Below are 26,392 nucleotides of genomic sequence, written 5' to 3'. Positions count from 1 at the left end.
TAAATAGAAATGAATGCCATTTAGACAGTTCCAGAGAGATGCCATAGCTGGTAATATAGATTTTTTAAAACGAAGCAGGTTGTATCTAAAGATGTAAATGAACTCAGAATGAGCAATTCATTTGACAAGAAGATCCTTAAGACAATGTAGTTCCAGGAGAGAAGAAAATGTCTCAAGGAGCAGTGATAGTAAAACAGCTGATACTGTTAAGAGTCAAAAAAAAATAAAGGACAGAGAAGTGAAATTGGTTTGGATGTGATGGAGGTTATTGGTTATCTTGCTTAGAACAGTTTCTGTGGAATCATGGGGACAAAGTCAGGCTAGAAGAGTGTCTTAGTTTTTTTTTTAAGACACTGCTGTGACCAAAGGACCTGACACAAACAATTTTAAAGGAGGAAATTTCAGAAGTCTCAGTTTATAGATGGCCAACTTCATTGCTTTGGGCTGATGAAGGAAGAACATTATGGCAGAAGGGTGAGGTGAACGAAAGCAGTTCAGGACGTGGCACCAGGAAGCAGAGAGAGCTCTGTTCACCAGGGACAAAATAACTACCACTCAGTTAATCCCGAATCCCTATCAGGGGGTTTAATGCAGTGATTAAGTTAAGACTCTCAAAACCCAATCATTTCATCTTTACATGTTGTCGCATACATGTGCTTTTGGGTGGATACCTCAGACTTTTTTCCTGTTCTTTTTTTGTTGTTGTTATTGTTGTTGTTGTTACTAGGAATTGAACCCAGGGGCACTTAACCATTGAACAACATCCCCAGTCCATTTTATTTTTTTATTTTGAGATAAGGTCTTGCTAAGTTGCCTAGGGCTTTGCTAAATTGCTCAGGCTGGCTTTGAACTTTCAGTACTCCTGCTTCAGCCTCCTGAGCTGCTGGGATTATAGGTATGCGTCACTGTACCCAGTTTACACCATACCAATCATATTGATGAGGAAAGGAAGTTTGGAGATGAAAAGGATGACTTCAGATATCATTTTCGGTATTTTGTTGAGCATACAAGCAGAGAAATGTGTTTGTAGCTTGCAAAGGAGGTGTGAATGAGAGAACAGCTCTTCCTCTTTCCATTTATCCTTCTATACATCTACCCACCCATTCTTTTATTATGTATAGTTATCACACTGAGAATTTGGAGGTTATTATATGCTACAGTCCTTGAAACTTCACAAGTGTGAAGTACATAGGAGCAGGAACACCTCATCTATTGGAAGAAGAGGAGAAAAGGTAGCATTTACACTTCGGAAGACTTTATTTGATGGGAAAATGAGGGAGTTCTCATCCAATTCCTTTTACTTGTGCAATGAAATAAGTCAGGTCATCAGCAGATAGTCGGAGGGATGGTCAGGAGTGTTGGAGATTTGAGAAGAAGAATTTTAAGTATTAGAGAGAGAGGAAAATTCAAGAGAGCAGCAGCATGCCAAAAAGGTGGACAATGGGATGAGCTGTCACATCAGAGGAGAATGTTATAGCACTAACGTTATTGAGGATCGTTAGTCTGTGGTAATAATACATAGCAGATGAACTTTTAGTTGGCTTCTTCATTGTTTTTAAATTCTCTTTAGGCAATGCACCTCTTATTGTCTGTACTTGGCAAGGACAACTTCCACTGCTGATCCCTATTTGGGCTACTGCAAGGGAATTAAGGACATTTACAGGGAAGAAAAGACCATGGACTCCAAAGAGAAGAACAGATCTATCTCAAAAGCTATTTGTGAATTGAAAAATCTAAATCCTCTCTCCACCAGGTGCTCCCTGTACTTACAGTTCTAAATAGTATCATTACTTCCATTTTACAAGTAAGGAATGTAGGAAGTTCACAGAGGTGTAAGCCACGCAGGCCCAACAGTGAGCTGGTGGATAACAGGCATGGCTGAAAGCCAAATCCAGATTCTCCATCCAAGGCGTTTGTGCTTCTTCTTCTTCTTCTTTTTTTTCTGTTGAGCTATACATCATCTCTAAAGTCCTTTCATTTTTTGACCCTTAAAGGCCAAAGACTATAGCACAAGCAGTTATAATTAGTGTATTATTGTTTAAACATAATAATGTGAGACTGGTAAATATAGTTTGTTTATATAAATATACAATAGGAGATTTTATCTTGATATGTGATCCAAGAAAGAGAATTGTGAAAGGCTAAAGATGAGTGTCTGATATCTATTCAGACTTATAAGATAATGAGTGAGTTCCATGGGGTCCTTTTTTTTAATCCATATGCTTGACAAGTTCATTTTTTTCTTTTTCATTTTTCGCAGTACTAGGGATTGAACCCAGGGGTGCTCTACCACTGAGCTATACCCCCAATCCTTTTTAAATATTTATTTTGAGACAGGGTCTTACTAAATTTCTCAGGCTGGCCTATAATTTGGGATCCTCCTGCCTCAGCCTCTCAGGTCACTGGGATTACAGGTGTACCACTGCACTTGGCACTTATTATTCTTTTTTAAGTGTCTCATTTTAATATATTATGAAGTAATTCAGGTGTCTAAATGTATGTAAAGAACAATAAAGACACACATGTAAATACCATCCAGCTCCACAAGTAAAAAATTGCACTTATGATTTTGCTCTGTGGGTTATTCTTGTCTCATGCCACCTCTTTTCCTCTAAGAAATAACTACTCTATGGAATATGGTATTTAGCAATATGTATATCATGTAGCATCTGTAAAACTTCACTGTACACTTGTGAAAGAATGTATATGGAAAAGCAAATAATATCTTAGTAGTAGCATTGGGAAACTAGTTTTGATCTCATAGACCCCTGAAAGAAGGGCCTTAGAGAGCCTCCAGGGTTCCCTAGGCCACACATATTCTAGAATTCCTGCTCTCAATTATATACTTAGCAGTGGAATTTTGTGGTTGTGTGGTAAGTACATCTTTCGCATGTTTGCAAACCGTCTTCCAAAGGGTGTACATTAACTTAAAGTCACCAACATAGTTCATAGTTTTCTACATTTTGACAGGCATTTGATGTTACCAGTCTTTTTAATATTCCCCTCCAATTTTATTTGTTTTAAGTGGTACCTTATTGTAATTTTAATTTCCTTCCTTCCTTCCTTCCTTCCTTCCTTCCCTCCCTCCCTCCCTCCCTCTTTCCTTTCTTCCTTCCTTCCTTCCCTCCCTCCCTCCCTCCCTCCCTACCTCCTTCCTTCCTTCCTTCCTTCCTTCCTTCCTTCCTTCCAGGATTGAACTCAGTGCACTCAACCATTGAGCCACATCCCCAGTCCTATTTTGTATTTTATTTAGAGACAGGATCTCACTGAGTTGCTTAGTGCTTCACTTTTGCTGAGGCTGGCTTTGAACTCTTGATCCTCCTATCTCAGCCTCCCTAGCTGATGGGATTACAGGCCTGTGCCACCAAGCCCCGGTATGTAGTTTTAATTTTCATTGCCATTGTTATTAGCAAAGTCCAACAACTTTTCATACATTTATTATCAATTTCAGTTTCTGTTTCTGTGAATGATCTGGTCCTTGTCTTCTTTTCCGTTTAGTTTTGTCTTTTCATTTTTCTTTTTTATTAAAGCTTTACTGAGATGTAATTGATAATTTATAAATTTAATATATATAAATTGACATACTAATATATTTTGAAATGATCACTACAGTCAAGCTAATAAATGCAACTTTATGTAGTTACTAATTTTGTGGCATGGAAAAGCACTTAAAATCTACTCTATTAGCGAAATTTGAAGTAGACAATACAGTATTGTTATAGTTGCCAGATGTTTATTATATTAATGAGTTTGTTGTGTGCCAGTCATTTTTGTTAAGAGTTAGGTATACAATCAGAGTTGATATTCAAAATACCTAAAAAATTCAAAAAACTCTCATTAATATGTTCTGAAAACAGCCTTTTTCAGTTATATAAATTGAAAATTATCTCTCCCATTTTGATCCTTTTCATATATTTTAATATTATCTTTTAATGTTTTAAGTATCTGAATTTATAGTTTTTTTCTTTATAGTTATAGATTTTGGGGTTTTATTTTAAAAATGTTTTCTATCTTGAAGCTATAAAGGTATTTTTCAATATTTTCTTCTAATGCTTACAAAGTTTATTTTTTAAATTTAGTTTGTTCATATATCTGGAATTGACTTTTGCATGTAGTATCAGGTAGGAATAATTTGTGTGTGTATGCCTGCATTATTTAATGAGTGCTTTACTTTGCTCCTCTGATCTAACACTCTGGCATTGTTTATTTTTTAAATAGGTGTTTATGTATGTGTATGTGTGCATGTCCATGTATTTCTAGGTTTTAAAACTAAAATTCTTTTAATCTGTTTCTTAATTCTTATAGTAATATCATATACCCCCCCCTCTTTGTTGGTTCTGGGGATTGAATCCAGGGGTTCCCTACCACTGAGCTGTGTTTCCATCACTTGTTATGTTTTTACTTTGAGACAGAGTCTTACTAATTGCCCAGGTTCGTCTCAAACTTGCAATCCTTTTGCCTCAGCCTCTGCGTCACTGGGATTATGGGTCTGTGCCACTGCATTTGACATTGCTAGGTATTTTGAATATCACCTCTGATTGTATACCTCTTAACAAAAGTGACTGGCACACAGCAAACTCTCATTAATCAGTGTCATCTAACTAAGAGATAGAGCCTTGATGGGCGTGGGTGATAATGGAGATCACTTCAGAGGCCAGACTGGGGAGAGCTTTCTGTATCAGGATAAGGAATTTGGCCTTTATCCTGATATTCACCAGAGCTTTAAATAGGGAAGGAATTTTATGAGGTCTGAATTGAGAGCATATGAAAATTAAACTGAATTATCCTTAGGTATTGTAGATCTCTAGTGAACCTGTGAAGTGGAGGTTCAGAGGGATGGAATGAAATAAACCCCTCCCCTTTTGTTGTTGCTGAGGTAGAAGCATGCTAATAAACTATAGAACCAAACATTGTGTCTCCAGAAGCACTTGGGTCATTGTGTGTGACTCTGTGTGCATGTAATATGTGTATGTTCACATGCACATGGGTTTGACTGGAGATTTTGAATTAGGTATATTGATTTGGCTTTTTTTTTTTTTTTTTTTTTTTTGGCATTACTGGGGATTGAACCCAGGGACACTCTAGTGTTGAGCCACATCCCTGGTCCTTTTTATTCTTATTTAGAGATAGGGTCTCTCCAAATTGCCCAAGCTGGCCTCAAATCTGTAGTCCTTCTGCCTCAGCTTCCTGAGCTACTGGGATTATAAGTATGTGCTACCATGCTCAGCTGACCAAATATCTTGAAGAAGATTGGTTGAGATTACATTTGTTGCTAATACTGGAAACTGACTCTGGATAATTTAAGAGAAATAAAAATATTAGTATTCCTTGGATTGACACTGGGATTGACACTATCCTAATGTCTAGAGAGTAAATTTATCAACTAAATATGGAAAGGTCAAGAACTGGAGTAACTCTAAAGCTTAGTCTCAAGAGCTCATAGATGTTTTCTATCAAACATGGCCATTATTGTGACTTGATACAAGCCATCTTAATCTTTGGGTCTCCCAATTCCAAATTTCACAGTGCTTTAGGCTGAGGTTTCTCTTAAATATGCTTCTATCTGATCTTTGTCTTTTAGTGAGAACAGAGGCTGTTGATATTTCCCAATATGTATACTTCCTTTCCTTTTATAGCAGTAATACACCTTTTTTTAAAATTTATTTTTTAGTTTTAGGTGGACACAATATCTTTATTTTACATTTATGTGGTGTTGAGGATCGAACCCAGTGCCTCGTGAATGCAAGGCGAATACTCTACCACTGAGCCACAACCCCAGCCCCAGTAGTAAGACATCTTTTATATTTTAAGAAAGTTAGTTTTTGTCTATCATATGTATTACTAACATTTCCCTGTTTTCTCTGTTGTATATTTTATTTTTTATTTAAATACTTTTTTCTGCCACATAGATGCTTTATCGTTAGCCATATTTATCAATTTCTTTCCCTTTATGACTTTGGGGTTTTGTGTCATTCTTAAAAAGGACTTTTATACTCCAAGATGATAAAAAAAAGTTAGTTCATAAATTGACTCTTGAAGAAACAATAGGGGAATTTATTTCATTTTTTAGTAAAGAAATTGGAGAAGGAATTGTAAGCATCACATATAGAATATGTAAAATCACAAACATTTCTGATTTATTCAGGAATAATTTTCAAAACTGAGTTTAATGAGATCAGAGAAAACTGCATTCATCTGGGAGTACATGCCTTGAGATTGTAACTGTGCAAGTTCTGTTTGCAAAGCTAAGAAGTTTAGATGTTTGTCTTAAAACCCATGCAGAAATAATAGGTTTTAACCAGGGTATAATATGATGAGATTTGAGTTGGAAAAATCTTGGGTGATAGTCTGAACAAGTGGGTGATAAAGAAACTGACAATTGCTCTCATATGAGAGATAACAGAGGTAGAGAGAGGTGGGAGGTATAATTCAATGTATTTTTGAGGTTAAATCTACAATGAAGGCTGAGAGTCAAATCATACAACTGATTCAAATTAAATTAAATATTTCTGACAAGTGTTGATATTATGCAGTGTACAATAGGCATGTGTTAATTTATTTTAATGAGTGAGCAAAATTATGTGAAGAAAAGAAAGTTTGTGGGTGGAATATAGAATATTATATTTAGACAATAGTCTTAAATTCTATGTAGCTTCAGTCCTCATCAAGCCATCAGCAACAGGCTTTCAGCACAGTTCCTTTAGCACCAGTCAGTTTTGGAGACACTCTGCTACCTGGACTGTGAGAGTCAAGTGAGAAAGTCAGAACAACTCGTTCTGTTCTGAGGTAACAAAGGTGTGAGGGAGAATGATCAAGAGACATTTGGTTCCATCTCAGGAACACTGAAACTGCTCTGCTGAATATTTTGTTTGTACTTGTTCTGTCAGGAGTCTGCCTTCTTTAAAAAAAAAAATGTGTTTTTCTTCCTTTTAGAAGTTCCAAATGGGAAAAGATGTGGGGTGGAGCAGGATGACAGAGGCCCCTACCACCTGTACTCTCCTCTCCACACCCCACTGGGTCTCAAGTCTCCAAGGTGCATAGCAGACTCCTCAAGTGAAGGTGAGGATGTGAGATAGTTTGAAATTTTCCCTTGGTGATTCTAATATGAGTTTCTCCCCTTCTACTCTTATTCCTCCCATCAATCCTGAAATATCACTGTTTCAATGCCAACAGTTAAGGACACAAACACAACTCCTGGGTGGTGAGAAAGGCATGCGATTATATTCTTAGAATGTATGCAGTGCCAAGCTGGAAAATGTAGTCTTATATATATATCTGAATATGTGTGTCATAGATTTTTATTGACCTAGGAGCTGTTTTAAATAGGGTTCACATATCTTTAGGAATACATCAAAACCAAGGGCAAATACAAATGGTTTTATTCACCCTGGGAAACCTAAGTATGTGCTTTCTCTATACTCCAGCTTCACTGAGGCAGCACAGAGATGAATAATTTGGATTCCAAACATACTGGCTTATTCAGCTAAGTGAGATATATTAGCAATTAACTTACATGTTTGCATTGATAGACTTAGCCCAGTAGTTTAAGATGCCAGCTGGAGTTATGCTAACATTTTTCCTTGTTCTATTAATTGTAGTTATTAAGATTCTGCATAATACGCAATCTTTCTTGGCACCGAGTGCTGTTGCTTTTAATATGCAAATCTAGGATATTTAACTTGTGTGCATGGGCGTGGTCATGAGCATTAATACACGTGAACACACATGCACACACAAGGCAAAGAAGCTGATTTCTGATAATTCTTGGATGTATTTCCCTCAGATGAATAAATGACATTTAGACCTCTTTAATGTAGTTGACAGAGAAAAAGAAGGTACATAAATAAGTTATCTTGTTTTTATCATTTTTCATGAATTTAAATATTGGTCTGTGACATGAAAGATTTTATTTTAGGGCTTACTAGAAAGCACTAAGGAAGTTTGAAGGTGTTGTATTAGTCAGGCTAGGATAGACTGTGCTTCACAAACAAACCAACTCAGAAATATCAGTGTTAATAATATATAGCCACCTTCTCCATACCTCACAGGTTTTCAGGCAGCTTGCTTTGAACCATGATTCAAGGATACATCTTGACTCTATCATCTCAATGGTAGTTTTCCACATTCTTTGAGGCAAGAGATGAAAATTGGTGCAGTGTTCCTCTGGGGTTTCGACTGGCTCAGCCTAGAAGTTACATACATTGATTGTATTACACATTCTTTGCATCAGAGCTAGTGATATGGGCCACCTATATCCAGTAGAACTAGAATTGTGAAGTGCGTACTTATTGATGAGAATTGCAGATTTATGCTACACTTGTGCCATAATGGCTGAGATAAGGGAATAAAATAGTGAATTTGTAGGGTTAAAAGCTAATTTTATTCAAAAGATTTTGCTCTTGTTTTGTTTGTGTGCTTTACAGAAAAGCACAACTAATGAGTGCTACCTGGTTAAAAGCTTCTGTGTTTTGTAATTTTTCTGAGATTCACATCTGCTGGGATCTTTATATCCTTTTGATTTATGGTTGTCATGCATCTAGGTGATCAATATATAAAAAATGACATGTGCATCTGAGCTGTGATACTGTGTTTGTGATACTGTGTTCAAGATGTGGCAGATAACTTATTAGCATTTTTAGATAATTTTACCTGAAAGAGGAAAAACACTTTTTTTTAGATCCTGTGGATTGAACCCAGGGCCTCACACATGCTAGATGAGTACTTTTATCATTGAGCTACAACCCCAGACCTTTTAAATTTTATTCTGAGATGGGCATCTTTCTAAGCTTCTCGGGTTAGCCTCAAAATTGCAATCCTCCTCCTGCCTCAGCCTTCCAAGTAGCTGGGATTGCAGGTTTGCACGACTGCAACCTGGTGATGAGAAAACATTTTTAAAGAAGATGTTTGGAAATTGGTAAATTTTATAGTCATAAAAAGTAAGAGAGAGATTATTGATATTGAGAGATTAAATCATTGGCCTACTTTTCCTCCCATAATAATTACTTTCCTTATTTTTCAAAATGAAAAAAAAAATATTCTTTTCATGTAAAAATACAAATATAAAAGGAAAATATACAAATATAAAATGGAAAAGGTAAAACACATTATAACTCTATCATCCCTAGATAATTATACTGCAGTCTAGCAAATAGCTCCCAAGTCTCAGTAGTCTGTTTTATTTATTTTTAAAAAATATATATATTTTAGTTGTTGATGGACCTTTATTTTATTTATTTGTTTATATGGAGTGCTGAGAATCAAACACAGTGCCTCACACATGCTAGGCAAGCGCTCTATCACTGAGGCACAATGTCAGCCTTCAATAGTCTATTTTAGTAAATGTTTATTTCTTGCTTATACAGACTCTGTAGATCCTCTTTATCAGATGCCTCTGGGCAGCTGTCTTCTAAACCTCAGGCATCTAGGCCACCTGCAGTTTGTGATGTTATAACAGAGGCCTCCAAGGTCTCTACAAAAGTAAAGAGAGTATGGAGAAAACACATCACTGTATTTTTATGTAAGCTCTCCAGCCTGGAAGAGACATACCACGTCGTATTTGTTCATGTCATATGGCCCAAACTAATCACATAGTTCCATTTACAGGAAAGGCAGCTTGGAAATTAGTCACTTCCCAGCAGGAACTTTGGAGTCCACAGAGAGAACATGGATCTTTGGAGGTCAGCTGCTGTCTCTGCCATACCACTGTGGATATGGGTCTTCTTAGATCACTCTCCCTAGACTCAAATACACTCAATTTCAAAAAAATGGTGTCATGCTATCATAGAAAACATACTAAACATTCAGTTTGAAAGCTAGACTAATAGTTCTTAGTAGTAAAATGTACCTCATTGAATTTGATGCTCTATTAAAAATGTCTATATGGAGAGCTTAGTACTGTGGTGTATGCCTAAAATCCCAGCTACTTGAGTGATTGAGGCAGGAAAAGCACCAGTTTAAAGCCAATTTGGTCAACATAGTAAGACTCAGTAAAATAAATAAATAAAAATAAAAATAAAAAATTATATAAGGAAAGGAAATATTGGTTTTACTAGGAGAAAGTAACTAAAGATAACCATTGTTTTCTTTATGTAAAGTATGCTGAAGGATTAAGAATCTAGGCAGACAACTGTGGTTCTCAAAAAATTTGAAATTTGAAATTTTATTTTACCCGAACTTTTATGCTTAGTTTTAGTCCAGTTATAAAACTTAAAGTTATACTGCTGGAATTTTGGTGGGTTCACTAAATTACATACAACTATCTTCAAGGAAGAAAGAAACAATGAGAGTCTTTTCTACCAAATTGGCAACATCTTCTTCCATGAATCTTAGGAAATAACAATTCTGTTTCTTGGTCTGTAGCTGGCATTTTAATTACATTTTAATAGTATTTTTGAAGAATGTTTTTATTTTGGAATAGTTTTATATTTGCTGAAAGTTTACAAAGATAGAAGAATGGGTTTCTGAATACCCATCATCCAGCATTGCCTAATTTTTATCTTACATAAGCTCAGTATACTTGCCTAAGAAATAATTAACATTGGTACAGTATTGCTAATCAAACTTCAGAGTATATTTGTATTTTACCAATTTTTCCACTAAAGTCTTCTTTCTGTCCATGGCTGGCTCAGGATATCCTGTTTACATTTAATTGTCATATCTTCTTATTCTTTTCCAATCTGTAACAGGTACTTGATCTTTCCTTGCCTTTCATGACCTTGAGATTTTAAAGAGTTCTGGTCAGTCATTTTGCAGAATGTCTCTCATTTTGGATTTATCTGATATTTTCTTATGATAACACTGGGGTTAAGGACTTTTGCAAAGAATGCCACAAGGTGAGGCTTTCTTCCAATTGCATCATTTGAGGGATCACATGGCATTAATGTGACTTATCTCTGGTGATCTTAACCTTGGATAACCTTAACCTTGGTTAAGGTTGTGTCTGCCAGACTTCACTGGTATGTTATTTCCATATTAAATAATAATTGTTATGCTTCACTATGCTGGGTGTTGATTCTTGGGTATATTCTGTTCAGTGGTTTACATTCAGCTCTCATGGGTATACAGCTTTAGTGGGCACCCGTCTTCTCCTCAGAGCTACATACATACATAGCTTTGTTACCTCATATATGTTACTCCACATTCCAGTCACGGGAAATAAAAAGTGATTCTTTTTGCCCATCTTACATGAATTGGTGTCAGTGTTTGACACAGATGCCTGTTTAGGAACCTTAAGCAAGAAAGCCAGTGAAAAGGAGGGAGCAAGTAGCACAATTGGTAGTACTTTGTGTTGGCAACTTACACTGATGCTGTGGAATCCTAACTTAAGATCTGGCCCAATGGTCCAGTACTGTCCCCAAGTAAATTCCAAAGTGAACAGCTACTGCATATTAGTTGATTAAGCACTTAGATCATCCCAGATTAGGAAACTTTATGACATTTCCCACAGTTAGTACTTAATTGGGTGGTGATGCCCAGTATTATAAAGGATCCTGTGACCGGACCGAAGTGAAAAGTAGAAAGTGCTTATGTGCCAAAACAAGATAAGGCCTCCAGTTTGGTGGAGCTCTCTAAGAAACAAATACAGTTATATATATAAGTTAATAAATTTCATGCTTAATGCTTAGATTTGAAAATAAGTAATGCCTTAGAAGTTACTCTGTTATTCTGTCTATCCTATGCAGTGAAGAAAATCATTTAGACTCTTAGCATTTTTTCCACATAGGGAAGTTGATTTATGATTTGGCTTTTTGTTGCTTTTTTATTTTTGGAGGGTGTTGGTGGGGATTGATCCCAGGGATGCTTTACTACTGAGTTACACACTCAGCCCTTTTTATTTTTTATTTTGAGACAGGATATTGCTAGGTTGCCCAAGCTGGCTTTGAACTTACAGTCCTCCTGCCTCAACCTCCCAAGTCACCAGGATTACAGGTATGTGCCACTGCACCTGGCTATGATTTGGCTTTTATAGAGATCGGTAAGTTACCATGAAATCATGAGAATGGGAACTAAAAGTTTTATTTGTAGATAAGATAACATTTATCCTTTTATTTGATATTCATTTAGGAATTTTTATCCTGTTATTATAAACATAAATAATAGTTTAATTTATAAGAAAAAATTATTTTAAGGCATTTTGTGTTTATGGGGAAATTCTGACATATTCTTTTGGAATTGAAGATTCAAACTGCAGCATGGTTTCACTAGATTTTCAATGATTATTATGTCAGCACAGAAATGATATTGTTTCAACTGGTTTAGTTTTTTTTTCTCGAAGAATGTGTTGTTCCTGCCATATGGTGTTGCTTGTGAAAACAGATTAGATGCTGACCTTATTCAGTGCTGCAGCGATGTCTCTTCTGATGAGAAAGTAGATTCTCAGTGTGTGTAGGGGGCGAGTGAAGTTTCTATGCCCAGGGTTAGTGCCAGCTAGGTTTGCCCCAAGCCACTGGCTCTGGTCTCCTCATGTTACAGCACTTGCTTCACACTTGAAGTCTCAGTAGTAATCCCAAAGCATGTGCCAATGTCATAGTGGCTGCAGCAGACACATATAGTGCCTTCAGCTAGCCCTCCTGTGGGAGGCTAGGACTTCCATTGAGTTTCAGTCACCAGTGCTGACTGCAATTCCTCATGAAGAGTACTTTAGAGATGAGAGAAGTTCTTAGAAGTTGAACATCAAAATAAGTAGTTGGGATCTTGGGCTCTGTGAAGACTTGAACTGAGCTTTTCCCAGTAGATTTTGTGTCATACATCTGGAGGAATATGGTGCTTGAGTGACATTTTCTTAAGTTCTAAACTTGATCTATTACCCCATGATATTAATTCAGATTTTTTATTCTATTTCTTCTATTTCATGAATTACTTATCATAGGAATTCTCTTCATTTTTCTCTGTTATAAAAATAGGATTTTCATAGTTATCTGATTATTTAGCACGAATAAAACCTTCTCCCATTTTCTTTACTACCCTCAGACATTGTATTTGCTATGTCCAATTTAAAACACTAGAAACAAAAAGTCTGTGTATATGATGAAGTACAAATATATATTGCGGAGAAGCTTTCAAGGACAGTCTCAAAACTTGATCTAAGAAAAATAGAAAAGGAAATTGCAGGGCCAGTAGGGGTGGAGGGAGAGGAACTGGCCTCTCTCTGATCAGATTTTTGAGACTTTAAAGACACAGAGCTAGGGAGATGACAGGCAGGTAATGACCTCTCTATGGCCTATCACCTCCAGCAGGGCCACAGAAAAACAGCGGTTCTCTGTGAAGTTGTTTGGAGGGGGTTCTCCTTCTGGCTCCAGGTTTCAGTGAGCAGCAGGCTAAAGCAAGCCCAGGGAGAGAGAGATGAGCAAACGACAGAGATACTTCTAATAATGCCACTGTGGGGATGGAAGCAAAGGGAATGAAGATGCTAGGAGACTTGAAATAGACTATAACCCTCCATGGTTTTGAGGGTGGGTCTGTGGAGGGACAGAGACAATTAATTCAGTTGCAGTCATTTGATGGTCACAGATTTTTTTTTTTTTTTTTTTTTAGGAGTTCTCTTTGCCTCTATGCTTGCTGTTTAATAAACACATCCTAACATATTTGGGCTAATTTATGTTCTTAATCTGTTTGTGGTGAAAGTTTATAGTGCATTTTAGAAATCTTCCCTGAGAACAACAACCATGACAAGGGTATTCTTTGAGGCAACTAAAGACAGGGAAATTAAAGAAAAGAGTGGAAGAGAGAGGTTTTTTTTCATTTTATTATAGCAATAGCTTGAAGAAATTGTTGAATCCAAATTCTTTGTCATGTGGGAAAGTAAGGGACAGCAGCTAGCCTGCTGTGACTTTAACAGAAAGGCATCCTTTCCGGGGTAAGAAAGAAATAGAGATGACAAATTCTTTCACAGGAGCAATGAAGAAATTTTTAGGTTTATTTCAAAAATTGTAAGAAACCTATATTGCCAATCTTCGCAGTACATCATACGGGAAGAATTCTGAGTCATGAAAATGAGTTCTCTAAACTTATTCTCCTAATAGCTCATAGCCAATCATAAAAGATGTAGGCAACTGTGTTCTAAAAGCCTAAATAGTCACAAAGGTAAACACTGGGATTTAAGAACAAAATGCACTTAAATACGAGGGAAAAAAAACCAAATAAAACAAAATGCTGCAAAAACTTTAGAGAGGCCACTAAATTCTCTGGAATTAGTCTTTTTAGAGGAACTGGCCCATTGTAATGCTTGTAAGCAGTGTTTATACTCAGTGAACTTAGTGGCTTTCTCAAGCCTACTTTTTTTCTTGAAAATGGTAGGTCCTGACATCATGTAGAGGGTGTAACAAAAACACTAGGGCAAAGAATCAAAACAGTTTAGACAGATAACATCTTTGAGATGGTCTGTTCATCCTTACACTGGAGAACTACAGAGGGAAGAAAGAATCCAAGGGGGTCCTCAGCGTCTTCCTGAAACTTTATGAATCTGTTGATTGTTGCCACACTTAGAAAGCCACATGAAAAGAGATGGGTCAGAGATGGAAGATCACAGAATATCTTTGACACTCACTTCTGGAAACAGCTTTGGGAAATCTGCATCTGAATTCTAGGTAATGTGATAAGAAGGTTTTGCATCTGGCAATTTTATATAAAAATAGAGAAAAATAATCCCCCATGAAATCTTGGACAAATTGTCCTTATGTCAGTGTGCTGACGAAATTGTAGAACATAATTCTTTTGCCGTCCATGAAAACAATATAGTAGACAATATGTGAGTTCAGAGTTGTAGCTCAACTCCTGGAAGAATCTGTGGAACATTTGAAAGCACTACACATATTTCTTCTTTAGTTTTTTGGTTGTCTGGGTGATTCATTTTCAGGCAGGTATCCAAGCTAGACTAAAGGTAAGTTGTGCGCTATTTGGCACAGGCTTTAGTCCTGGATTTGAATCTTGGCAGTCACTCACTAGCTGAGGACACATGGGCAAGTTGCTTAGCTTCTCTAGGCCTCAGATGTAGGTAACAATAGTTTAAGTGTGGAGAGTAAGTGACAAAGAGGCACCAAGAATGATGCCCGGTTGGGGGTGAAGCAGGGAAGGCTGTAGTTGACATCAATAGAGGTAAGAATTTGGGGGAGGAAAGGCAAGGGTTTTAAGGCTGGTGTTCAGTGTTGGCCATATAAGATGGAAGATGTCATTCAGATATACAAATGAAGATGATAAATGGGCAGTTGGATCAACAAGTCTGCAAAGAGGTTTGGGAAGGAGATAAATATTTGGGAGTTGGCAATGTATGGATAGTATTCAAAGCCATCACCAAGACTTCCAGTGTATTTAGAAAAGAGGCATTCTGATGCAAAGAGGATAGAGATTGGAGAGGGAATTTATAAGGAAACCTGCAACAATATGACCACAAAGGAGAAAGAAACCAAGAGAGTGGATGTGAGCTGGGTGTGGTGGCACATACCTTTAATCTCAGCAGCTTGGGAAGCTGAGACAGGAGGATCCTTAGTTCAAAGCCAGCCCCAGGAAAAAGCGAGGTGCTAAGCAACTCAGTGAGACCCTATCTCTAAATAAAATACAAAAAAATACAAAATGGGATGGGGATATGGCTTAGTGGCCCAGTGCCCTGAGTTCCTTATGGAAAAAAAAAAAAAAAAAAAGAGAAAGAGAGAGAGAGAGAGGGTGGGAAATGTTTTAAGGAGGAGAGAGAATAACCCATGCCATATGGTGTAGTTTGGTCAAGTAACATGAAGATTGAGAAATTACAGTGGATTTTGCTACTTGATTATTGGCAGTGTTGAGCGGACCAAATTTAAGAGTGGTAAGGATAACATTTGGAGTAGATTTAAAACAGAGTGAGCTAGGTGCACACCTGTAATCCCAGCTACTTGGAAGGCTGGGGCAAGAGGACCACACATTCAAGGCTAGCCTGGGTAACTTAGTGAGGCCCTGTCTCAAAAAATAAAAAGGGCTGAGAGTGTAGCTCAGTGAAAGACCACTCCTGCATTCTATCCCCAATACTGCATAAACAAAACAAGCAACACATAAGAAGTGAGAAGTAAGAGGAGAGAAGTTGGAGACAGTGACTATAACTTTGAAAAATTTGCTACAGAAAAAGGAAAGAAATTGGGCTGTTGCTGACAGAAAAAGTGGAGAATAAAATGCTTTTTTTCCCCTGGCAGTGAAAAACAACAGTAATAGTATATGGATATGAAAAATTTAGAGATTCAGTATAAAATGAAGAATTGGTAGTAGAGTAGACAGAGAAGAAAAATGCTTAGAAAAGTCTGGGCAGCCACAGAGGAAGGTAATCAAGTTACTTCTGCTAGGAAAACGGACATTTCTAGATATCTAGAGGTACAAATAAACAATGGAACACTATTCAGCCACGAGAAAGAAGCAAATCCTTCCATTTGTGAACATGTGGACGGAAGTGGAAATCACTATGTTAAGTGAAGTAGCCAGGCATGGAAGCCAAGTACCACATGATCTCACTCATATGTGGAGTCTGGAAGAGTTTTATCTCACAGAAGTTGAAAGCAGAATGATGGTTACCACTGGGGAAGGGGTGGGGGCAATATGGGGAGAGGATGGTCAAGAGGTGACAGTCTCTTCTAAGCGAAATAGGAAGTAAGGGCATCAGTTAGGAGTGAAGGTGAGAAAGAGCCCTTAAAAGTTTGAGTCAGGAGAAGCAGTTAGGGCAGAAGAAAAATGAATAATAAAGGAACGATAGCATCTTTGCTGGCAGTTTAAAGGCCTGCTCCAGGTAGTGATTAGAACATATAAGAGGTGAGATCTTTTGTTTTATGTAAGCGTTTCAGCCTTCCAGCTCATCAGAAGAGGTTTCAAGTAATTGATTTAAGTCTTGAAACAGTTGTGTTCTACTGAGACTGAATTTCTACTGACTTTAACTATCACAAGTTGAAGTGCAGGCTTTATCCGTCCTCTGACTGGAAATGTATTTTTCACTTAAACATTATATATATTACAGTGGGCACTGGGCCCTCGCTCCAGAAACAAAGACTGAAGAAATAATTTAAATTTTATGTAAACGATCTCTCTTTGGATATGAATTAAACATTTCAAACTCAACATCCCAAACAGAATTCTTGAGTGTGGCCTCCCTGTCCCCGCGGCCTCCCACACTGCTCTCCTCCTGCTCCTTTCTGGGCCTCCTCAGTCTCAGCAAATGCCACCACCAGCCATCCAGTTGCTTTAGCCAAAAGACCTGTCAGTGCACATCCAAGAGTTTTCCCCAAAACTGTTTACTCCTTTCCTTCTCCTGACGTCGTCATAACTCAGCCTCTCTTACTTCTCACTGAGATGATCATTCAACTAATATTATCACAGTAACCTCCTAACTGATGTCTTTGCTTCTAGCTGTGTCTCTGCAGCACGACACAGAAAAGCTGGTCCCTGGCAGCCCGTTCAGGGCCTTCCAGTGATTTCCCACTGTGCTTAGAATCAGATCTGTGCTTAGCCTGCACCGCAGGCATGTCTGACCTGCCTAACTTCTACTTGTCCCACTGTCACCTCTGCTTCCTAGATTTTGACATAGGGGGTCACCTTTCCTTTCCTTTCCTTTCAGTGATGTGTAGAAGTTAAGCGCTTTCCTGTCTCAAGGATCTTTGTAACTCTCTGTTTCCTTTGCGTGGATCCTCATTTGTCAGCTCTTTGTACAGCTAGTTTTTTCTAAAGACTTTTTTCTTTTTTTTAAGTTTAAATGCCATCTCCTCAGAGAAGCCTTTCCTAAATTTTCTATGTAAAGTACCTCATCTTATCTTGAAGCTTTTATTACATAATTTGCTTTTTTTTTTTTTTTGAACCCAGAGGTGCCTTACTACTGAGCTATATTCCCAGCCCTTTTAATTTTTTATTTTGAGACAGGGTCTTGCTAAGTTGCTTAGGGTCTTGCTAAATTGCTGAGGCTGTCCTCAAACTTGTGATCATCCTGACTCAGCCTTCAGAGTTGCTGGGATTATAGGTGTGTTGCCCCCATGCCCAGCTATAATTTACTTTTTCTTCATAGAACTTAATGAATTCTGAATTTGTTTTGTTTATGATTTTATTTTCTACCTCTTCCTACTAGAAATAAGGTCCTTCAGTACAAGGATCTTGTCTGTCTGATTCTGTTTGTGCAGGTGCTAAAATAGTGACTGGCTCATGGGGTTATCCAGGAAATGATATGAAGTGTTGATTAAAAAAAATGGAACCCAAAACATGGATATTTTTGTGCTTTCAAATTTGTTATTTATTGTCAGGAAGCTACCTTGCTGAATTGTATATAAATGGTGAATAACTGTGTTTAACTGTATGTAAAAGTATCCTCTCTGGAAACATATTGCCTGGATACAAATGTCTGGCTGTGTAACCTTGGGAAAGTTATGTAACTTCTCTAAGCTTCAGTTTCCTTTTTTGTAGAACAGTATTTTCTAAGGATTAAATGAGTTAATTAAATATAGTGCATGGTATAATAAGGACTCAATAAGTATTATCTAATATTAATTTTTAATTCTTACATGTCATACTATTTCTTATCCATAGACTATAGAACTAGGAAAGATAAAAATGATTCAAATAGCTTTTAAAGATATTTTGAATGTGCCATCTGCTAGAAAATTATTTTGAAAGTTCCCCTTTGATGAAACTATTTATGCAAAAACTCTATTGGATCAACAAAATATTAGCAAGTCAAATGCATCAATGTATTAACAAAATTATATACCTTAAACCAGTGGAATTTTTACTAAGTATGAAAGGCTGGTTCAACATTTGAGATTCAATTAATCTATCACACCATCAAGTTAAAGAAGAAAAATCACATGATGTAGAAACAGTATTTGACAAAACTCAACATCCATTAATGATTAAAAACTCTCAGTTAAGCTTGGCACAGAGGGGGAATTCTTCAGTTCAATATATAGAGATGAACCAATAGCTAATGTCATTCTTGTTAATGAGAACTGGATGCTTTCCCACTAAGACGGGTAACATGTCAAGGATTTCCTCTATCATCACTCCTTTCAATGTCATTCTAGAAATCCTAGCTAATGAAAGAAGAAAAAGAAACAAAACTTAACACTGATTGGGATGGAAGAGATATAACTGTTTTTGTTCAAAGATGACATGATTTTCTGCATAGAAAATCCAAAAAATCAATAACAATCCAAACTCCTAGAACTGATAAGCAATATGGCAAGGTTACAATTCATTATTAATACATAAAAATGTTAATACATAAGAATGTTAATACATAAAAGTCAACTACCTTATCTCAATTTTGCTGTGAACTTTAAGCTGCTCTCAAAAAAAAAAAATGAGTCTCTTCAAAGAAAAAAGATTGTTAGGTCTTTGGCTTGAACTGTAAGAGTAGCTCAGAGTAATTTGGTGTCTGGCCATATTCTGTAAATGCCCAGTTCACAGATTTAACAAATGACCGGAAAAAAACAATTTTTGAAAATACTGTTAAAGCATCTAGTAGAGAAGTGGCTCTATAAAGACTTGCTGCAATGTGGGGACACACTTATCTTGCTCAAAGGAAAGTGCTTGAGAATAGTTCATATATATGCTTTCTATGAAGAAATCACCGAATGATTCTCCTTAAAACTTATTCTATCATATGTAATTTTTGTTTAATTTATGCAGAGGGAAATGGGACTTATTTTCTAAGGAACAAAAATAATGATAATTATCAGAATGTGACTATAAATTTCCATAATTTTTTTCATTTTTTAAAAAGTCTGCTTTATTTGTAGGTAAATCTCTTTTCCTTTTGCTAATAGGTATGCTTGTGTAATAGTGACTTACAATAGAAGCTTATAAACAGCATTACAAAAGAAATATCTTTAACAGCAACTATCAAATTTCTATAATATAGGTAGCGATACATTTTTATAATATCCCATTCACTCATCCATGCTAAGTTGAATTTTCATGCCTGTTGAATTTTTCCCAAAAGAAAATCAAATAAAAACTGTTTGCTTATAAATTATACATTGTCCTGTAACTAATTAAAAACCATTTTACGATATATCCTAGAATATTAGTTCTTTCTACCCGTTTATTTTTAACACATCAGGAGATGATTTCAGTTAAACACTAATGTGTTTTTTTGTTGTTATAAATGTCCATATTAAAGAGTAAAATGTACTGGAGAGAGGCCCACCCATGCCCGTCCCGCGCTAGGGTTCCTTATTCACCAAAGCGTGGCTCCACAGCCCAACATCAGGGTACATATAGGCTTGAGGCTGCCATGCCACAAAATTGGGATATCGCTACTTCTATCAAGAAACAACAATAAGGACTTGGTAAAACATCACCAAGGTCCCTATGGGCCTGGCTTCGCTAGTAGTATCTCTACTAGGCGTGTTGGCAGTTATCCTGTTGCTGAGGTAACGGAGTCTTGCATGGGTTGCCTCTTTCTTGTTTCTCCTAACAGCCAACTTTTTATGATTACCTTTTTATTAGTCTATAATCTAATACCTCTATATTCTCACATCCTACCTCATAAATAACTCAGCCAACCCCCCAGCCTCCCGTTCTACCATTAGAAACTGTAAACCATTATGCAAACCTATTGACTATATGGTAGAAGATAACAAAACTCATTATTTCTGATTATAGCAACACAACTGTAAATGTAAAATTAGAAGCTAACTGACCTATGTTTGCATGTTTGGTATGTTGAGTGCTATAATATTGATCTCCCCCTTAAAGGTGAGTATTGGTAACCTGCAGGGACACTATAAGACAATAGGGTGGAAGCTGTAGTACCTCGGAGCTACACTGCAAGAGAGGAAGACACATAGACATCATGAAAAAACAAAGGAGAAAAGTGCCCCAAAGAAACCAAGATACTACAACATTAGAATCCATAGATAGTCCAGTAGATGAAATGTCCGAGAATGAGTCCAAATATACATAACTAAAATGATCTGAGAATTAAAGAACAACCTAAGTGAGCAGACACAGGCAAAAATTGATCACTCCAACAAAGAGAACAAATACAGGTAGCAAGAAATTACTTCAAGAAAGTGATAGAGATGCTAAAACACAACAACAACAACAACAACAAACAAACAAACAAACAAAAAAACCCAAAGAGAAATCCTTCAAATGAAAGAAAAAATAAACCAAATAAAAAATTCCATAGAAAGTATCACCAACAGACTAGATCACTTGGAAGTCAGGACCTCAGACAATGAAGACAAAATATAAAATCTTGAAAATAAAGTTGACCTCACAGCAAAGATGGTAAGAAACCATGAACAGAACATCCAAGAATTTATGGGATAACATCAAAAGACCAAATTTAAGATTTATTGGGATAGAGGAAGGTTCGGAGATTCAAACCAAAGGAATACACAATCTCTTCAATGAAATAATATCAGAAAATTTCCCAAGCATGAAGAATGAATTGGAAAATCAAATATAAGAGGCCTATAGGACACCAAATGTGCAAAATTACAACATATCTACACTAAGACACATTATAATGAAAAAGCCTAGCATACAGAATAAGGATAGAATTTTAAAGGCCATAGAGAGAAAAATCCCAATGACATTCCTCATAGAAATAGAAAAAGCAATCATGAAATTTATCTGGAAAAATAAGAGACCCAGAATGGCAAAAGCAATCGTTAGCAAGAAGAGTGAAGCTAGTGGCATCACTGTACCAGACCTTAAACTATACTACAGAGCAATGGTAACAAAAACAGCATGGTATTGGCACCAAAATAGACCTGTAGACCAATGGTACAGAATAGAGGACACAGAGACAAACCTACGTAATTACAGTTATCTCTTATTAGACAGAGGCACCAAACACATACATCGGAGAAAAGATAGCTTCTTCAACAAATGGTACTGGGAAAACTAGAAATCCACATGTAACAAAATGAAATTAAACCTCTATTTCTTGCCATGCACAAAACTCAAAGTGGATCAAGGACCCAGGAATTAAACCAGAGAGCTTGTGCCTAAATTACATAAAAGAAAGGCAAAAGAAAAAGTAGGCCCAAATCTCCATAATGTTGGATTAGGCCTCAACTTCCTTAATAAACTCCTATAGCACAAGAATTAAAAGCAAGAATCAATAAATGGGATGGACTCAAACTAAAAAGCTTCTTATCAGCAAAAGAAACAATCAGTGAGGTGAATAGGGAGCCTACAGAATGGGACCAAATCTGTACCACAAGCACATTAGATAGAGCACTAATCTCCAGGATATATAAAGCACTCAAAAATCTTAACACCAAAACAAACAAACAAACAAACAAAAAACAAAACAAAACAACTCAAATAACCCAATCAATAAATGGGCCAAGGAACCGAACAGACACTTCTCAGAAGCCGATATACAATCAATCAACAAATTTATGAGAAAATGTTCAACATCTCTAGCAATTAGAGAAATGCAGATCAAAACTACTCTAAGATTTCATCTCACTCCAGTCAGAATGGCAGCTATTAAGAATACAAACAACAATAAGTGTTAGTGAGGATGTGGGGAAAAAGGCACTCTCATACATTGCTGGTGGGACTGCAAATTGGAGCAGCCAATCTGGAAAGCAGTATGGAGATTCCTTGGAAAACTTGGAATGGAGTCACCATTTGGCCCAGCTATCCCACTCCTTGATTTATACCCAAAAGACTTAAAAACAGCATACTACAAGGACCTAGCCACATCAATGTTTATAGCAACACAATTCACATTAACTAAATTGTGGAACCTACCCAGATGCCCTTCAGTAAATGAATGGATAGGGAAACTTTGGTATATTTGGTATATATAAAACTTTGGTATATATACACAATGGAATATACTTTGGTATATATAAAACTTTGGTATATATACACAATGGAATATTACTCAGCATTCAAAGAGAATAAAATCATGGCATTTGCAGGTAAATGGATAGAGTTCGAGAATATGATGTTAAGTTAAGCAAGCCACACCCCCAAAACCAAGGGCCAAATGTTTTCTTTGATATGAGCATGCTGACTCATAATGGCAATGAGGGGCATGGGAGGCATGGAGGAACTTTAGATAGGACAAAGGGGAGAGAGGGGAAGGGAGGAGGCATGGAGGTAGGAAAGACGGTGGAATGAGTTAGACATCATTACCCTAAGCACATATATGAAGACACGAATGGTGTGAAAATACTTTATGTACAACCAGAGACTGGAAAAATTGTGCTCTACATGTGTAATATGAAATGAATTGCATTCTGCCATTATATATAACAAATTAGAATAAATAACTAATTTAATAATAAAAAAGGTCCAAAATGTCTGATGGTATTTAAAATCCAGGCCAATTTCTTCACATTTGCCTTCTCTTTCACTCCATAGGGATTGTAAAGTGTTTAGGGAAGAGACTATCTAATGTTTGTTGAATGAAAGATTAACCTGTAAATTATGTTTCATATCATCTGAGGGAATAGATCAGTGTGTCAACCTGTATGTCCCCTTTTCCTTTTCTCTCTCAGGTATTTATGAAACACCTGTGATGTACCAGACATTGAGATAAAATGACTAAGAAGCTTCTTCTGCCCTCAGGAAGTTCACTGTCTACTTTGGGAGGGATGCGTGGATGAGTGTCTGGATAATTTCAGTGGAAGCTGATAGATTCTATGACAGTTGTGTGAATAATTTGCTCAAGTAAAATTTATATACAATCTCCTAATTGTATCTCAAATGTAAAGTTTCTACTGGTGATGCTATTGTTCAAAGAATATCTACTTATACTCAAGCTGCTGTTGGCTTGGTCTCAAAATATTCATTTTGTTTTAAGAACTAAAGACCTCTCCTTCTGGTAACAAAAAAGAGTAAAATGTAGTCATTAGCATTTGTGTAAAATTACATTCATGGTATTTCACAATTTCCAAATAAAAGGGAGAAGATAAGCCTAAAGCTTTGTCACCTCGGTAACCTTCCAGCTTAGTTCTCATTCTTTATTTTCTTTTGGATAAAGGAATGAGAATATAAGAAAAAAGACCCAAGAACCATTTGAGAAACAAACTTTGGTATGAAAGGAGTTTTCTATTACGAGTCTGCATTGAAGTTTAAAGTAGGCTCAGGAAATCAGTGCCTGCTTTCTGAAAAAACAGACAAAAAGGTTCCTGGTATCCTGCCTGACATTCAGAACTGGCATTAGCACTGAAGCAAGTGGCCTTGTTTCAAGGGTACCCAGGTGCCAGGCCGCTGTTCTCTGAATAGGCATTGAAGTAGCTTTTAGCAACATTCATTATCAAGCAAGGACAAAGAAGGTGGGGAGGGAATGATAACTAAGAAGTGACTTCCAAGCAACTGAAAATAATCAAAATATATATAAGCTTTTTTTCTGAAGTTCAGTGGTACCTACTATTAGCAGAATTTTTATTGTACAAAGATTAACTCATATAGTTTTATATATCATATTTTAAAACATGATATGAAGGTAATTTACTTTCACTGTTTTTATATATATGAAAAATGAGACCCAGGTTAATTTTAATCTGACTGCTCTATTATTTGAACATATACTTTTTAATGCTAAGGTTTAATTAATACACAGTGAAAAATTCAAATGTTATATAGATATTATAAGGATAGCTCTGTAACATTTTATGAATGTGCCTTTTGACATTGTAATTACCCACCAAGATCAAGATATAAAAATTTCCAATCACCTGAGAAACAATAAATATTAAATTCATTTGCCAAAGACAGAGCCTCCACAATGAATAAATACTTTAATCACTAATTAAGTCTCAAGTCAATTATTTTTGTGCATAACTTCCATTGCATAATACATTGACAGAATTTGTGCAGTCAATTTTGCAGGTTGATAGCATGGATGGAGGTAGTGATCAAGTTTGAAGCTCTTTGCTTTTAGCTTCTTCTCCCTTAAATAGTTTATGGCATACCCCCAAAATTGAATGTCTAAAGGGTGAGGGTTTATTGGAAATATTCCTTAAGTTGACTTTTTAGATCAAGACTTTTTCCTTCCCTCCCCTTCACTCCTCTCCTCTCCTCTGTCTCCTCTCCTCTCCTCTCCTCTCCTCTCCTCTCCTCTCCTGTCCTTTCTCCTCCCCTTCTTTCCTTTTTGTCAAAGGGATTTTGAGAGAGCCAATTTGGTGAACGTAAGTGATTCTTAAGTTGTGTCTTATATTAATGTAACCAAAATCTGAGTATGCTGAATTTTAAACAGAGAAAAATGAACATGACTCATTCATTCAACAAAATTTTGATATTTAGGCTGAAATTAGGTGTGTGGACTGACTAGGTGCTAGTAGAAAGCCGAATGTCTTTCCATTGTTTGAATGTTCTGCCTCCAATGGAACAATAGATTTTAGAGAAATTCAGAGATTTCTAGTGAAAATAAAGCCAGTTTCAAAGATGAGTCACAGTTTGAGTATCAATCATCTTCAAGGTTTTGTAGGTTTATTTCTCTTCTTACTTTAGAAGTTGTTTGAATTACCAAGTACTCAACCTTCAAGTGAAGAGGGAAAGTGAATGTTTGAATTCCTAGAATTTTGATTTTTGAAATAAGTGTATCAATCCTAGAGTATCCTTATGCTTTTGGAACATGACCAAACCACGGGTGTGAGTCCACATGGATTATATGCTGTTACATGAAATCACGGACGTTGAAGTTAAAGCTATGAACTGGGGGCCTTGAAGATATGCCTCATTGGTAAAGCATATATTGTAGCATACACAAGTTTATTCCCAGAGGAATAAAAAGGCAAAAGCTAAAATGATTGACAAAAACCTTCAGCAAATTATACAAATAAAATATTCTTTAACAGAGCTTGCTTCCCCCCCCCGCCCCATTTTCCCAACTTTTTACTAGGCTTCAAAATACTTTGTTAATATTTTCATTTAACTTAAATCAAAGTTAAACTATGAATGATATTGACCTTAAAACAGAGCACTTTTGTATGTAGAAATTCAGTTGAACTATTGGAACACTTTATTTCTAAAACTCTATTATCCAATTAATGAAAAAAAAAAAAAAGAACAAACTCCACTGACAAGGGGATTGAGGTTGTGTAATTCACCATAGAGGACATTTTTCTGTCTCAGTGAAGAACTGCATTTCCTCAGGTAAGTTTGATTTATAAGCTCAATATAATTTTAGCCAGCAAATTTTACAAACTCCTTTTCCTCAACAACCAATATAGGTTTTTACAATTAAAAAATACCACTAAAGAGCTTTGGGAAGGTTCTCCATTGGAGCAACCTTCAAACAAGTGTATTCACATGTAAGTGAAACATGAGCATCATGTTCTGAGTTGGGGAAAACATCCTGTAACTGATAACCTGAGGATTAGTTTTGAGTAGCACAAGGGCAATGTGAAATTGAAACAAAGCTGGATTAGGAACTTGAGGAAAGAATCAATCCTGTTCCAGGCAGAACAGGGCTACCTTC

At 36.5% G+C, this 26,392-nt stretch overlaps 1 long non-coding RNA gene across 2 annotated transcripts; it reads left to right on the top strand.

The window, feature by feature from the left end:
* Positions 1–5,597: 5,597 nt before the first annotated feature.
* LOC124081360 (uncharacterized) lies at positions 5,598–24,702 on the top strand. 2 transcript variants are annotated; one of them, XR_009225244.1, is made up of 4 exons: positions 5,598–5,787; positions 6,934–7,059; positions 11,852–11,928; positions 23,466–24,702. It is a non-coding gene; the product is annotated as an uncharacterized LOC124081360 (long non-coding RNA). The 2 variants fall into 2 exon arrangements; XR_006848023.2 differs by lacking the exons at positions 5,598–5,787; positions 6,934–7,059 and adding an exon at positions 10,995–11,596.
* Positions 24,703–26,392: the final 1,690 nt, after the last annotated feature.

The sequence above is a fragment of the Marmota monax genome, unplaced genomic scaffold (assembly GCF_021218885.2).
Source record: "Marmota monax isolate L192 unplaced genomic scaffold, Marmota_monax_Labrador192_F-V1.1 WCK01_AAM20220418_F8-fsc00202, whole genome shotgun sequence".
Taxonomy (NCBI): Eukaryota; Metazoa; Chordata; class Mammalia; order Rodentia; family Sciuridae; genus Marmota; species Marmota monax.
The sequence above is the reverse complement of the archived record's forward strand: the minus strand, read 5'-3'. Positions and strand labels throughout refer to the sequence as shown.